This window comes from Stegodyphus dumicola, chromosome 1, assembly GCF_044657685.1.
Source record: "Stegodyphus dumicola isolate Sdum_Otavi_A_Nest chromosome 1, ASM4465768v1".
NCBI classification, from domain to species: Eukaryota; Metazoa; Arthropoda; class Arachnida; order Araneae; family Eresidae; genus Stegodyphus; species Stegodyphus dumicola.
This window is the reverse complement of record NC_140768.1, coordinates 64,956,002-64,970,600: the sequence shown is the minus strand read 5'-3', so window position 1 is coordinate 64,970,600 and position 14,599 is coordinate 64,956,002. Positions and strand designations below refer to the sequence as shown.

At 31.7% G+C, this 14,599-nt stretch overlaps 1 protein-coding gene across 3 annotated transcripts in view; it reads left to right on the top strand.

Annotated features, from left to right (window-relative positions):
• The first annotated feature begins 10,103 nt into the window (after positions 1–10,103).
• Positions 10,104–14,599, top strand: part of Vps15 (vacuolar protein sorting 15) — a 115,398-nt gene continuing 110,902 nt past the window's right edge. For 2 of the 3 annotated variants that reach the window (XM_085815791.1, XM_085815780.1), the window contains exon 1: positions 10,104–10,306. The gene's annotated coding sequence lies outside the window, so the exon portion shown is untranslated. Of the gene's footprint in view, positions 10,404–14,599 lie in introns of all 3 variants that reach the window. The other variant, XM_085815786.1, reaches the window with a different exon arrangement.

Below are 14,599 nucleotides of genomic sequence, written 5' to 3'. Positions count from 1 at the left end.
AATTTGAAAGATAATTATAAAAGTTAATTTTATTGAACTTATAAAAATTACTTTTAATTCTAAGCTTTACTTTGTAATTAGATGGAAATTCTATCGTGAGCAGACGATCATAAAAGATGCCACTTATAAAAATTTTTAAAAAAATCGTTTTTAAAATAAAATTTAAATTGTTCTGTTCTTCTTATTATTAAATATAGTATTTCCTAATTGACATTGTAGCGTGATTTCTAATAAAAAAATGGATTTTAAAATAGTTATAAACTTTGTTTCAGTTTTCAAAAATTCTTCATGCTATTTCTGAAATTTCTGTAGCTTAATTTTTAAATTTATATAAAAATTACCTTTTTAACTTTCAGCGAATTTAATTTGCTACCAGTTGCATTGATTTTTCTTTCTTTAATCTGTATTAAATTGTACTTTACAGTTACACAATTATAATATGCAAAAAATAAATTCTTACGTTTTTCTATTTCTATGAGTACCTAAATATGCATGTAAGGTTGCTCCCAAAACTGTTCATACACTTGCGAGTTTCAGTCAATTATTGCTTTATTCATTAACAAAAATTAATATTTGGGAATGAGAATTTTTTGATAATATTTATGAGTTTCTTTTAGCAAAAATACATTAGTTACTTTATGAACATAGTAAAAGTTTTTTTTTTTTTTTTTTTTTTTTTTAAATCAGTAGTCCAAAAAAAGTAACAGAAACGTTACCTCACAAAGTCTTTGTACACTTTAAATAAATCTGCACCCATTATTCATATTGTAGTATTTCTGTTAGTACTTTTTAGTACACCTAGCAGCATTTATGACAGCTTTCAAATGTAAGCATAGAGTTCACCTTTTTTTTTTTTTTTTTTTCCTTTTTTCTGTGTTTGTGATATCTGCATCAATGTTCCTCCATTCTTCCATCAATCCTGTTATTAATTCGATTTTCGTTTTTATATTGTGTCTTCGTAATTCTCTCCAAATGAGTTCTAACAGGTTTTAATCTAGTGAGTGAGGTGGTATTCGTTATATCATTTCTTTCAAAACTATCCTCTCATGCAGCAGCGGTAACACATTGCTTTCATAGAGTCGAGTTTGTTAAGTAAAATTAAAAGATAAATAAATATCTTACATTTTTCCGATTGGCAACAGTCTTATGATTTGAGATAAATATGTTTTATTTCGAACAGTATTACCACTGCTCCCTTTTATATCCTTAAATTTATTAATCAAAAAATGATTAAATTAAAACAAATATGAAATAAAATAATAAGACAAGTTGTAAATTCAAAATTCGGGCTTCCAGGTGCATATATACAGGTGGAGGACTACGTTATTCAGAATTTAATGGCTTAAGTTAGCACACATTCATACATGAATGTGTGTTTCTCGCATTTTGAAAAAACGACAGACGGTACCTAATTAACTTAAGCCATTAAATTCTCATTCCCAAATATAAAATGAGAAATCTTCATTCTTTAATTCCTTTTAAAAATAATACAAGGCGATAATATTTGTTGGCAACAATCTGAAAAAGGATAAGCTGTTTATAATGAACCAATGCTATACGTATTATATTAAACTGTAAAGAATCACTTATATTGATCAATTTAATTTTCAGTTTAATATTAGGAATGATTTTTGGCTTTGGTTTAACTGAAATGCAGAAGTTGAACAGATTAAATATACGAACAAAATTAAACGCTCCAAATGACATATTGTCAAAACTGAGAACTGCAGATAACTTACTACGATTTCTCTTTTAATTTGTAAAGTTCATTTCAAATTAAAGTACCAGAATCGTGCCAAGTTGTAAGGATCTTAAGTTTTACTAACGTTTATTTTATTTTAAATCTTTACTATCACTTCTTATTTTCTACTTCCGGCCAGAATTATAAGCGTGAAGGATTTTATGCAAAGTTGTCTGGCGAACGCCAAGTATTTAAGTGTGGCCTTTTTGCCAAGACGGAGAGAGGAAGCAGTGAGTTCGAAGCAGGCCGCTAACCTTAGAAGTTACGCAGTTGCTATTTGCCTTCCAGGCCAGAGGTTTTAATCCTCTTGATAAATTAAACGTATTGTCTCTGTGCTACATACGCTTCCTGTTATTATAAGGCCAATCTTATTCTAAAGTTAAATTAGAGTTTAGTTTTATTTTTATACCTTTTACGTTAGACCCCGAGTGGAGGGTCATTGTATTCCGAAGTACGGAAGTCATTGTATATAAAGAAAAATAAAGGGTCTTGTATACCCTTCGTCTGTATCCTGTCTACTTACTACAATTAGTGAACATAGCTTTAGTAAGCTCTCTGTTCCTAGTCAGGTCATTGTATGTTTCCGAAGAAGGTTAGAAGAAACATTGAACCTGATAAAGTTACTTCTTTGATTTATAATTAAAAAGTGTGTCTATTCATTATTCGATAGCAATAACGAGAAATATGGAAACAAAATAATACACCAAATAGTTATATAAAATTAAAATAACACCAGTATACTAAAAAATTATTATAACTGTTTTCAAGCATCTTGTAATTGTAGTTTAATTATCGTGTAACTGTAGTTTAATTAATCTTCCTTTTAGTGAAACAAAATCACTAATATGATTTTTTTAATAAAAATCTACTTTTAATGATGTCAGTTTCTTGCAGTTGTTGGTTTTATTGTATTAAAGTTATGCAGGTTTATGAATCATTTCACGGATATTGAAAACGTATTACAAATTAAAATTAAACGTTTTATGCATCTCTTGCTCAAACACTTTACTTTATGTGTCCCTAGAAACATAATAACTTAGTTGTTGAGAAAGTAAGTTTACTGAAAATTCCTATTTATGTCCTGAGTTTGATTCTCGAATGAATATTTATTTTTATAATAGGAAACCGAAATAAAACCAATTGTTTTGAAAATTTTGCCTCATTTCTCTTGTAAAAATTATCAGTCTGTGGAAAGCAGACTGAATACCTATTTCGAATTCACCAAAGAGCTTTCTCACAAAATCTGGAAAGACGACACGTTTTAATTCGTTTACTGTATAAACGCAGAATGTTCGGAAAGATCTTTGTAAGCTCATTTACATTGATTACAAATAATTTAACATGCATAATTTTATATATTTACATCTAACCATCAAGTTTCAAACTTTTGACTTAAAAGACATTTCAGGATACATTCATTATCAAATTCAAATTTTCTAGTAAATATATTTTGGCAGAGCATTCAATACCTCTTTTAGCGATTTTACCCAGTTTAATATTTCTCTGATAGTATAATAAATAATAACTATAAATTTCACATTTAAAAATTAACCTCAATGTCATCAGATAGCAATATTGATTAACTTACTCTACATAATATTGTTTCATTTTTTTTAAACAGTTAAAACATTTAATTCATCGAAATTCACAAATACCTCAAATTTTCATACTGCGAGGTAATCCAGAAGGTAACAATATGCAAAGTATATATGTTTATATATCGATTAATAACATTGATGTTGCTTATTTCATTGTCTTGAAACTCTTTCAGAAATAACAGACCACTACTCAAGAATATGCATTAATTAACAAAGATCTTTCATTCATAAATTTGTATTACATTTAGTCATCAATTAAACAAGTTGCTAAATAAAATTTTAAGAAAGAGAGACAGAACTTTATTTTTTAGTTAATCCAAAGTGATTGTTTTTCAGTTATATAAAAATAAAATGATAACATGTGGATGACAAAACATGTATTTTATTTAAAACATTTTGGTGTTTGTAACATAAAATAAAAGTAGCGAATCAAGGGTATCGAAAGACGTGTACAATTTCAAAGTTACCGCAAAATTGCTGTTGCAAGTTATCGAAAAATAACCAAGATGTGATTTTTGAGGAAAATGTCACTAAACTATAGACATTTCTATTATTCATTCAACAATGAATGTTTTTTCTAATGCTGAAGTGTCCCGCTTTTCGATTTGCATGGAACTGTCGTGTATGGAAATACTATGAAAGCGCTGTAAAGGAAGCTCTGGATGCACAAAAAATTACCAAGACAAAGCCTGGGAGAAGTGCTTCACTCGTCATTATCGCGCTGAGGCCAGCATAACTAACAAGTGTCAAAGTATCACTCATAGTGCGGGGTTGGGCAGTACCTCCTACATGTAGGAGTATGAGTACCTCCTTTTTTTACATATAGGACTATGTAGGAGGTACTAGGTTGGGCCCCTCCTTTCATTCTTACCTGCATGGGTAAGCTTTCCCAAACAAGCTTTCTGAAACAAAGCAGCTTTCCCTTCCGGTAAAAGCTGCTTTGTTTGCCCTTTCCTCCTCTTCCAAAAGGAGAAATAGATTGACAACTGATATACTTTTTCAGCTGTGTAAAGTATCTAAACAATAAAGAGAAAAGTTTTTTTTTTTTTTTTTTTTTTTTTTTTTTGTGTGTGTGTGTGTGTGTGTGTGTGCATGAACTGATGAGAACTAACCTACAGAAAGCGCTTTTATACAATTCTTTTCATTTTGCGCTCATACTCGAAGAGAAGCAAACAATAAAATTATACTTGAGACAAATCTATTACAATTTTGTGTAATTTTTATATTTATCTAATTTTCATTCGTTATTCGTTCAAGGATTACATTTTATCTGCATCTTTTTTCCTTCCTCCTTTCCACACTTTTTTGTGTAACGTGGCTTTACGGTTAAATTAACTTTCAATTATTAAATTCCATCCACTGCAGAGCATACAGAATGAAAAACAACCTAGGATTCGAACTCTGAAATCCTTTTCCACTTTTATATACTCACTTCATTATCGAATTGCAATCAGCGATCGCTGTTGGAGGCCCTCGAGTGTGCTTTGTAGTACTTGTAGTCTTCTGGATCTGTCGCTGTGGACCACTTTGGACTTTTGAGCAGATATGATTGTCTTAGTACCTATTTATTTCGATTTTAACTGAATAATTCCCCTGAATATGTAATATATGACTCCAGGCGTGACTGATGCTTATACGGGCGAGTGCTATGAACTAAATAATTTTTATTGCATTGTTGAAAGTATTGGAGAGTTCGTCGCCTGATGACCTTATGGTCAATGGCCTGGCATTTGTTTAATAATTAAAACAATTCTCAAGACCCGTTCACGGCCAAACGTTAAAATAGCTGAAAATTGCTAGATCGACCATTGTTCAAATCCCCGAAGAAGTTCCTGCATGGGAATTTTCGTGATTTTCCCCACACGTAATGTGGATACGAGCCAGTTCCACTTAGAAAGCTTCTCATGAAGACAATCTTTCGTTACGCAAACTGCTTTAGTATGCTTTGCCGTAACCAAAATAATCCAATCCAAAGCAATTTTTAAAAGCTACAAACAGAACAAGAAATAGTTTCAATTAAAAATGCCAGGGTTTTAATTGGAATAACATTAATGAAGTTTTACCTGAAAAAAATTTTTTTCCTGAAACTAGTACAAATTGCTCCTATGTTTTTCATCCTTCATCGCGTGATCATCAATTAATCCAAATATACGAAGCCGCAAAACGCAACAATATCTTAAAAAATTCATGATAACGTATGAAAATCCTGTTCACACCTATTTACATCTAACACGTACAGCGACAAGCCGAAATAATCTTTGAAATTTAGGTAAGTATGCTTACCTACGTAAAGATCTTTCATTTGCTTTACGATTAATTATTATTTGATGATTTACAATCAAAGAGCTGACAAAGCAGACAAATACCTATAAAGTAAAGTTGTTATCCATAGTTTGAATTCTTCCGCAGGACCCACTTTTTTACTGAGCGAATTTTCTCAAATTTTAAGGAATTTTCATAATTTTGCCACATAATAAATAAAAAAATCACGAATTTTTCTGATTTATATTGAAGTTTCGAGATGGTTTCCAATGTTTAAATGCTTTTAGTATTTGCCGGCATCCTTGAACAATTCATTTTCGAATACAAAGCACGTTACATGATAGCAGATTAGGTCATCGACGACGGAGCGGGGTTCGAATAGCAGCGAATGGTCTGGTTGCATGGGTGATTTCGTGATTTTTCCCATGCATAGCATGGTACAAGCCAGTTTCACTTAGAAAAGTCCTCAACGAAGGCATCCCTCCATTTATGCAGATAGCCCTTGTGTGCTTTGCCGTAATGAAATAAATAACCAAACCAATGATTATAACAGTTACCAAATAAAAAAAATCTGTGGGGCATATAACGTATTACATTATACTACTATCAGCTTAAATCAAGATCTTAATCTCTTGTAACGATTCTATTAACCCTGGCAGAGCTTAATTGTTTGAAAATAAATATAACTTAATACGTCGTTATCTAACAGATTCTTTGAAAGAAAGTGTAAGTGAAAATCCTCGGCTACAAAATATTAGCCGAATTTCAAAATTTATCTCTCGAGATCTTCCTTAACTTCCAATTATCCCATCCTTCCGGCGATGAAATAACTTATACTACGTGATGCAAGAAAAAATATTGAAATATTGAAGAGGTAAAATTTACTTTAAAGAATCTTTATATAAAATAACACAATATACCTAATATTTGAAGACTATTTAAAATATGTTTTAGTTATACTTAATTTCAATGCATTCAATGAAGTGCTGACCTAATACACAATGAGATTATTAAAAAAATATGAGCATTTTTTGAACGCATTCTTTTTCTATGATTAAGTTCTATAAATTACTCCATGTAAATATCAGTTCAGCATTCAAGATTTTATGTATAATGGTTCAAAATTGCTAACTGAGGCAGTTTTAAAGATATTCCCAACGCTCTCTGAAAAAATATCGAATGATCTTTCCACGTTCTAGCATAACCCTTAGCTGAATATTTATTAATAGTATTAGTCAAATAATTAATCATTTGAATTATATTTAGCGGAGAGCCAAATAGTGCTCTTGAGAAATTTTTCGTTGAATGCACTAACTCGTTATGGTTTCCAGACTCTGCAGATGGCTATTGAAAGAGCGCAACGTTTTGTTATCTTGATTGGCTAATGGAACTTTCAACTTTTGTCCTCCTAAATTAGACTTAGATTTAAACTCTATAATTGACCGAGCTTTTGGCTAATGAAGCTTTCAACGTTTTGTCCTCCTAAATTAGACTTAGATTTAAACTCTATAATTGACCGAGCTATTGCGAAGGGCAATGTTGCCGGTTCCAGAATTAAAGCCCAAGGGCACTTGACATAAAGAAATCCGGACGTGGAGATAATCTCAGATGAGAAAAGAGAGAAAAGGGGAAGAAGAGAAGTACCAAAAGCAGCAAGACAACCCAATCGGGCAAGTTCGCAAAACGTGACGAGCGATCATAGCTTTCAGGGAGGACCCAAGACAATGCAAATCAATGACAACAATATGAGAAGGTACACTACCGCAATAGTTCCAATGACAAATTCAAATACAACTAAAGAACCTCAATAAATAGTGCTAAATACAACACAATACAATGCAACTATAGAACACAATTTTAATACAACTACTCAAAGCAATACACTACAGCAACTCAAGAACAACGTAAGAAACCTATTTACAACACTACTATATCATCACAATGCGAAAAATCTCACAGCATTAGTTTTATCAATCTCCAAGAATAATATTCAAGCTACAGAAGAACTTCAATCAAAATCAGATGCATTGAAATATAAACAGCTACCAATTGAGGAGCTAAGTGAAAAAGTTATCGTCTCCTCCCATAAAAGTATGAGCTGCAAGTGGTTTGACGCTTCTATCTTCGAAGAGAATTTCATAATTAAAGACTTGGAAGTAATTAACAAAATCACATTGCACAGCTTTGTTGAAGAATTTTTCATTAGATCTCCTGATGTAATCTGGAATCGTCTCAAGTTTTAAGTCTCTGTGTAAAAGTTTATTGCGGATAAGATAGTGTGAATCAGTAATAATGCGCAGACATTTGTTTTGCACTACTTGTAATTGATGCAGTTGAGTTTGAGTGACAGTGTTCCAAGCAGGAGCAGCATAACAAAGTATCGGTCGAAAGCAAGTGGTATATATATATGTTTTTTGGTACGCAAGCTAAGATTTGAATATTTTCCAATGACCGGTAGAAATCTGCATATTATGCCCATGGCTTTGCTCTTGACACTATTAATGTGGTTAGACCATGTGAGCCTTTGGTTCAAAATAATTCCTAAGTATTTTGCCTTAGTGACCAGAGGAACAGCTTTCTGAAAAAGGTAGAGATCTTTAAAAGCAACGGTTTTCTTAGTTTAGCTAAGAATTAAAAGTTGTGACATGCTAACATTGATTTTTACGCGCCAATTTGTGCACCAGTCTTCTACGGTATTGGATATAGCTTGGATGGATTTAATTGCAATCGCCGTATCGTCGGCATAACATGCTAACGGAGAGTAATTGTCCAAACCAGGGGGAGGAAAATCTGATATGTAGAAAAGATACAGCACTGGACCGAGAATACTTCCTTGTGGGACGCTGGATCTTATAGGTCTTGAATTGGATTTTTCATTTCCTTGAGCGACGAAGAAAGTGCGGTTCTGCAAAAAGGAGAAGATCAAAAGAATGAGTTCTCTAGGAAGTCCCAAGTTGATAAGCTTGAAGACGAGTCCCTCATGCCAGACGCGGTCAAAGGCTTTTGCCACGTCCAGCATAAGGAGCGCAACGCTTTGCTTGTTATGGAAAGCAGATCCCAAAAATTCTACAACTCTTACTAGTTGTCGAGTAGTACTGAGGTTTTTTCTGAATCCGTACTGATCATTAGGTAGCAGGTGAAGAAAAGGTTCCATCTTGTGAGAATAAGTCTTTCATAAATTTTACCTCCTAAATTGTTTTTTGCAGGGGGTTATATACATTGGAAACCTGTTCAACTCTGCAGACGATCTACAACACAGGCGTGAAAAATTCGCCAAATTTCCTACTTGGAGGAAGATGCAATGACGTTACCGAAACCTTTAGGTTTGCAAAGTATTTGAATATAAGCTATGTATGTGCACATTTTGTGCTATAACAGAACCAAATTAGCAATCAGATACCAAACAAATATAAACACATCGTAATCCCGTTTTCCCCCATGTATTTTCCTTTTCTCCCTAGCACCTATTCCCCACATGATATTTACTTCCGTTGGCATAATGAAATCTCGCCCATATCCTTAAAGGAGCCAAGTTGGCGCAACCAAGGCTGTTCTCCGAACCTTATCCCATTTGGATGAATGAAACGTGTCATGATGAATCTGTAAATGTTACTTCATTTCCTAAGATAAAAACATTAACCATTTTAAAGCAGAAAAATTAAATATTAGCCCAAAATGAAAATTGACTATCCGCCGAAAAGGAGTTGTGGCGCCCTCTATTTTTCAATATTGATACTAATCAAAAAAACACTAAAATAACAAAAGTGATATTCGGCAAATATTTATTCATAACATGATAAAGTATGCTATTTTTTAAAATTCATTCGAGTATGTATTCTATGTAGGAGCAGACCTTTTCAGTACGGTATTGCATTTTTTATGAGATAATAAAGGGCTAAATTTGCTTTATGTTGAACGAATAGGCAGTCTTTTGTCAACAAACTGCTTTTAACAAATTCTTTGAATCTTATTTTGAATTCGTACATAAGCCGTCCCTAATTTATAAAATTTGTATAACTTTAAATATTTATACAAATTTATATATGATATAAATATAATATTTGAGTGCAAAATTTTCTGATCATACATGAAAATGTGAATTAATTTATCTTAGAGGACATTTTTCTCGCGAAAGAAAACGAGCACGAACACATAGATAAAGTAATAATAATAGAGTAGTAATAAATTATTATTACTATTACTAAAGACGAAACCTATGAAACATTCTTATTAGACTTCTTATATTCACTATCGCATTGACATTTTTATTAGAGCAATGAGATGGCCCAAAATGTCAGCAAATAACATCGGCGTGTTTAAAACTAAACATATCATCCGGTGAATTTTCACTAAGCTCACTCACTTATTAGAGGTCACCTATTTTAACCTTCATGGTATCATCGATATGTTGCTAGAACCAAACCAACCCAGGAGATCAACCTTCTTGAAACCAGCAGATAAAGTAATACTACAGGCAAAAAGATTTAGAATGTGCAAAAATATAATGTCTCTCTCGTCTAAGAGATCACGTAATGAGAGCTTATGTTAATCTAATTATTATTATTTTTTTAATGTGTAGTAGTATTTCCCGTATGTAAAGATGTAATTTGTTGGACAATAAGAGTTTTTAAGTTGAAAAGGAAATGGTTGCAGTGTATGATTTCGAAAGAAAGCTTAAAAATCTTTTCGAAAGAAAGCTTTAAAAGTATGATCAGTCGTTTCTTTTCATATTAAAAAAGTGAAATCATAGTAAATCTTAATAGTGTTTTAAGTCAAGAAAACAAGATTTGAAATCTTAACATGTAAGGTCTGTTTGGATGTAGTAGTTTTTATTAAGCTATGCGATTATGCACTGTAATTTGTTTAACAACTACATTTGAAACATTGTGCTTATATATATGTATACAGTGGCTCACAAAAGTGTTTGTAAGCTTACGAGTTTCAGTGATATATTGCTTACTTCATTACTAAAAATTAATATTTTAGAATGAAAATTTATTATAATATCTATAAATGTCTCTTAACCAGGCTACGTTAATTATTTTATGAACATATCAAAGCTTTTTTATTTGGAAAAATCAATGGTAAAATCCTAGTATACGGTGCAGCCTTGGCGCAATTTTGAAAATTATCGCCAACACCAAAAATGACCCAAACAACGTCTATGTACTATACACTATATATATACACCCAAACAACATCTATGTATATACTATACACTATATACTAAGTATATACTATGTATAACTATATATATTCTTTGAATGACCCGTTTACTACTCATCGTATATGTCCCGTTTTTATTGCTCATCATAAAGTAGCCAAATCCCGTGTGCACCGGATACTAGGATTAAACCAAATCAATAATAAAAAAGTAACAGAAAAGTTACCTCATTAAAGTCTTTGTACGCTTTAAAGAAATCTGCATATATTAGTAAATATTGTTGTATTTCTGTCAATTAGTATTTTGTAGTATATCCTACAATATTTATGACAGCTTTTAAACGTCTGGGCATAGAGTTAACCAGTTATTTGTAATATTAGCCTCAGTGTTCCTCCATTCTTCCATCATTACTGTTTTTAATTTGTTTTTTATTTTAGTGTTTTGTCTTTGTACTCTAACCTGTAATTATCTGCAAATTATCTGCTGTTATGTTGGGTTTAATTCTGGTTATTGAAGTGTTGTTTTCAGAACTTTTGGACAATTATAGACACCCAAAAGGCAAACGTTGAAGGCTATGTGCTTAAGATCATTACCCTGATAAAAAAAAAAAAAAAAAAAAGTTGTATCTGAATTTTGGGGGGATAATTTTAAATCATGTTTTAAAATATTTAAATGAAGAGCATGGTTCATTGTGCCTTCAATAAATATTAAATTATTTAATCCTGATCAGAGAGGTAGCTAGAGATTTCAGCGCCGGAGGACAACTGAAGAACTTGTGCCCCCTCCTGTGTACCAAGAATGGAAAACATTTCATTCTGAAATTTTTTAATTACAATTTGGCACTCTCTCGATGCTGCGCCTGGGAACAGATGTCCCCCGTTTCCCTACCCTAGCTACGCCACTGATTCTGATGCTGACATGCACCCTCATACTAGAACACCTCCACCGCCATGTTTTACTGTTCAAACCAAGGTCTTGGTATTAAGCTCTTCATTTTTTTTTTTTCTCCATACAGTTATAGGCCCATAGGAACCAAAAATGTTAAATTTCTTTCATCTGCAAATGAGACATGATTCCAATATATTTCAGGCTTATTTACCATTGATTTTGCAAATGAATGAATAAGCTTTCTTTTTTTTGCACTTCCAAAAAATTTTCTTCAAGCAGAGCACCCATGTAATCCAGCTGATCTGAGCACTTGCTGAACAGTTTTATGAGAAACTGAAGTAGGAAGTTTTGTTGATAAATTCTGTGAAACTCTTCACAACCCTTGAACATGGATTTTTAACAGATTTTCTACCTCTAAATCTCTGATCATGTTGAGTCACGTTGAATTGTCTTTGTTAGGACTACCTTTTCTTACTTTATTTTGATTCCGATTTTCTTCTTTAGAGCATTGCTGTGCCTTAGAATCAGGTAAATATATCCCGAATGATTAGCGATATCCCGAATTGAATTTTCATCCTTATGATAAAAAATAATCAATTTTTGAATGCTCTTCATTACTTCCATACAAGTACGAGACATTTTTAAACATTAAATAAAATATTACGAAGTAAGCAAGCAAGCAAAAACTAAAGCCAAACAATTTTTTAAACGTCACCAAAGTACAAAAATAAGTTACATCTCTTTTTCTTTTAAGTTATGGGTTACAGTACCTTTTTCTGCAAATTCTTAACTTGTGCAAACAGGACTCGTTGGGACTTCGGCGATTCCAGATTATAAGTTTTTCCGGATTATAGGTCATCAGTTTAAATCTGGTAAGATGGCATGCAGAAATTATAAAATTAAAAATATGAAATTGTAATTTATGAAATAAAGAGCAATTATGATATAAATCAATTATCATCAATATTATCTATCAAAATTTACAAAAAAAGTTTAATATATATTTGTTTACTTTATTAAACATTTCTTTCAACGCGTGCATGCGTAAAGCATACATTACACATAGTCGAAATTAGAAAATTGCAACCAGAAAACTATTTGATGTGTATTCGTGATATTTATAATGACGAGGAATTTGATTTAAATCATATCAAAGACGGAGTACATCGAGATGAAATACTACATTTAGTAAGGAATTATAAGCCGAATAAAATAAAAACATCTGCCCTGAAGATAAGGATAGTGCTGATAGATGAACTTACTGATGCTGATAGATGATAGACCATTGCATGCTGCGACGTCCCCCCCCCCCCCGCAGAGCAGCATGAAATTGATAAACATATTTTGGAAAGATTAGAGAAACAAAGGATATGCCTTTATCCATTTTTTGCAGCAATTCCGCTTTTTGTTTGATGGACATCGAAACATGCTTTCACTTTGTAGATCCTTTGGCAGCTCCAGAATCGGAAATTCTTTTTGACATAATCTAAAGTTCAAGCTTACTTTTATCAAATTGCTCTAACAGTCTGCAAAAAATAATAAACCGGATCCAGTTAGAAGATTAAGGAACAATGCAATCTGCAACATTAACTGAAATAGATAATTAGATAATTTTAGCTTAGCTTATACCGTCTGTTATACATTAAACGTGCATGCGTAAATGTATTATGCACATGCGTAAACGTATTATGCGCATGTGTTTATGCATGAGCAGAAAGTTTGTAGCTTTAAGGTTCGGATTATATAGATCATTCCGGATTATGGACGTCCAGATTATAGATCATTCCGGATTATGGACGTCCGGATTAAAGACTTTTGACTGTATATAAATATACTGTTTTAATGCTTAAGATTAATAATTCATACTGTATCGTACCATTTCGTGCATTGATACAGAACATTAGAATTTTGGAACTTTTAGCTTAATAAAATTGATTGTAAATAGGTTCTTTTTAGGGGAAAACTATGCATTTAAGTAAATAAATTTTTCTCCGCATACATGCGTTTTGTTTAACAAAAGTAAGTTTATTTTCAATTGCAGCAAAGTGATATATATATATATATTTTTAATATAAGTAACATATTTTGCAAAAGCAGTTTTTTTTTTTTTTTTTTCTGTGCAGACAAATAATTTTTATTTGATTATTATTTTTTAAACACTTTGCACTATGTGAGTTTTATATTAATAGACCTTATTCTGTAAAAGTATTATAATTTAAAAATAAATATACTATACCTTATGTTCTTCATTATTTGCAAGTTTGTATCATATCATGCTATATACTGAAATGTATCAATGGATATGTGTATAATTGATATAATTTTTTTGCTGTTGTTAGGTAGTTGACATTTTTTGTGAAACTAATCTGCTGAAACATCATATTGTTTTACTTATTTTACCATCATATTGTGCTCTTTTTAACAACATATACCATATTGTTTTACTCATTTTGCTAGTTATCTGGTTTATTTGTATTTTATTGTGTATGACCTAATATTTTGGTAATTTTTAATTATTACAAACCCTCACCGAAAGTGTGAAATTCTTGCTGACTTTGGAGAGAAATGTTTGTTTGTGTACTTAATGCCAAAAGAAATACAAATCAGAAGAATGACTGCTGAATTTCTGAAGGGCAAATTCACATGTATGCAAACATAATGTGCTATGCACATACTTGGATTGTCACATAAACACTTTTTGCCATCATCGAGAGTTGCACCTCATAAATACTTTAACAACATGGTGTGTTGCTTTATCATTACATTTTGGCATGTGTGTGTTGGGGGGAAGGTAATCAGAAAGTACTTTTTTTGTGTGCCAGACACTAGCATATCTTTAAATGTTAAAAAGTATTAAAAAATTGAAAAACACAAATGATATGAAACTTTTGCTCATTATAGTATTTAAAATCATAGATATTAACTGATTATTTTTAATTAAATTAA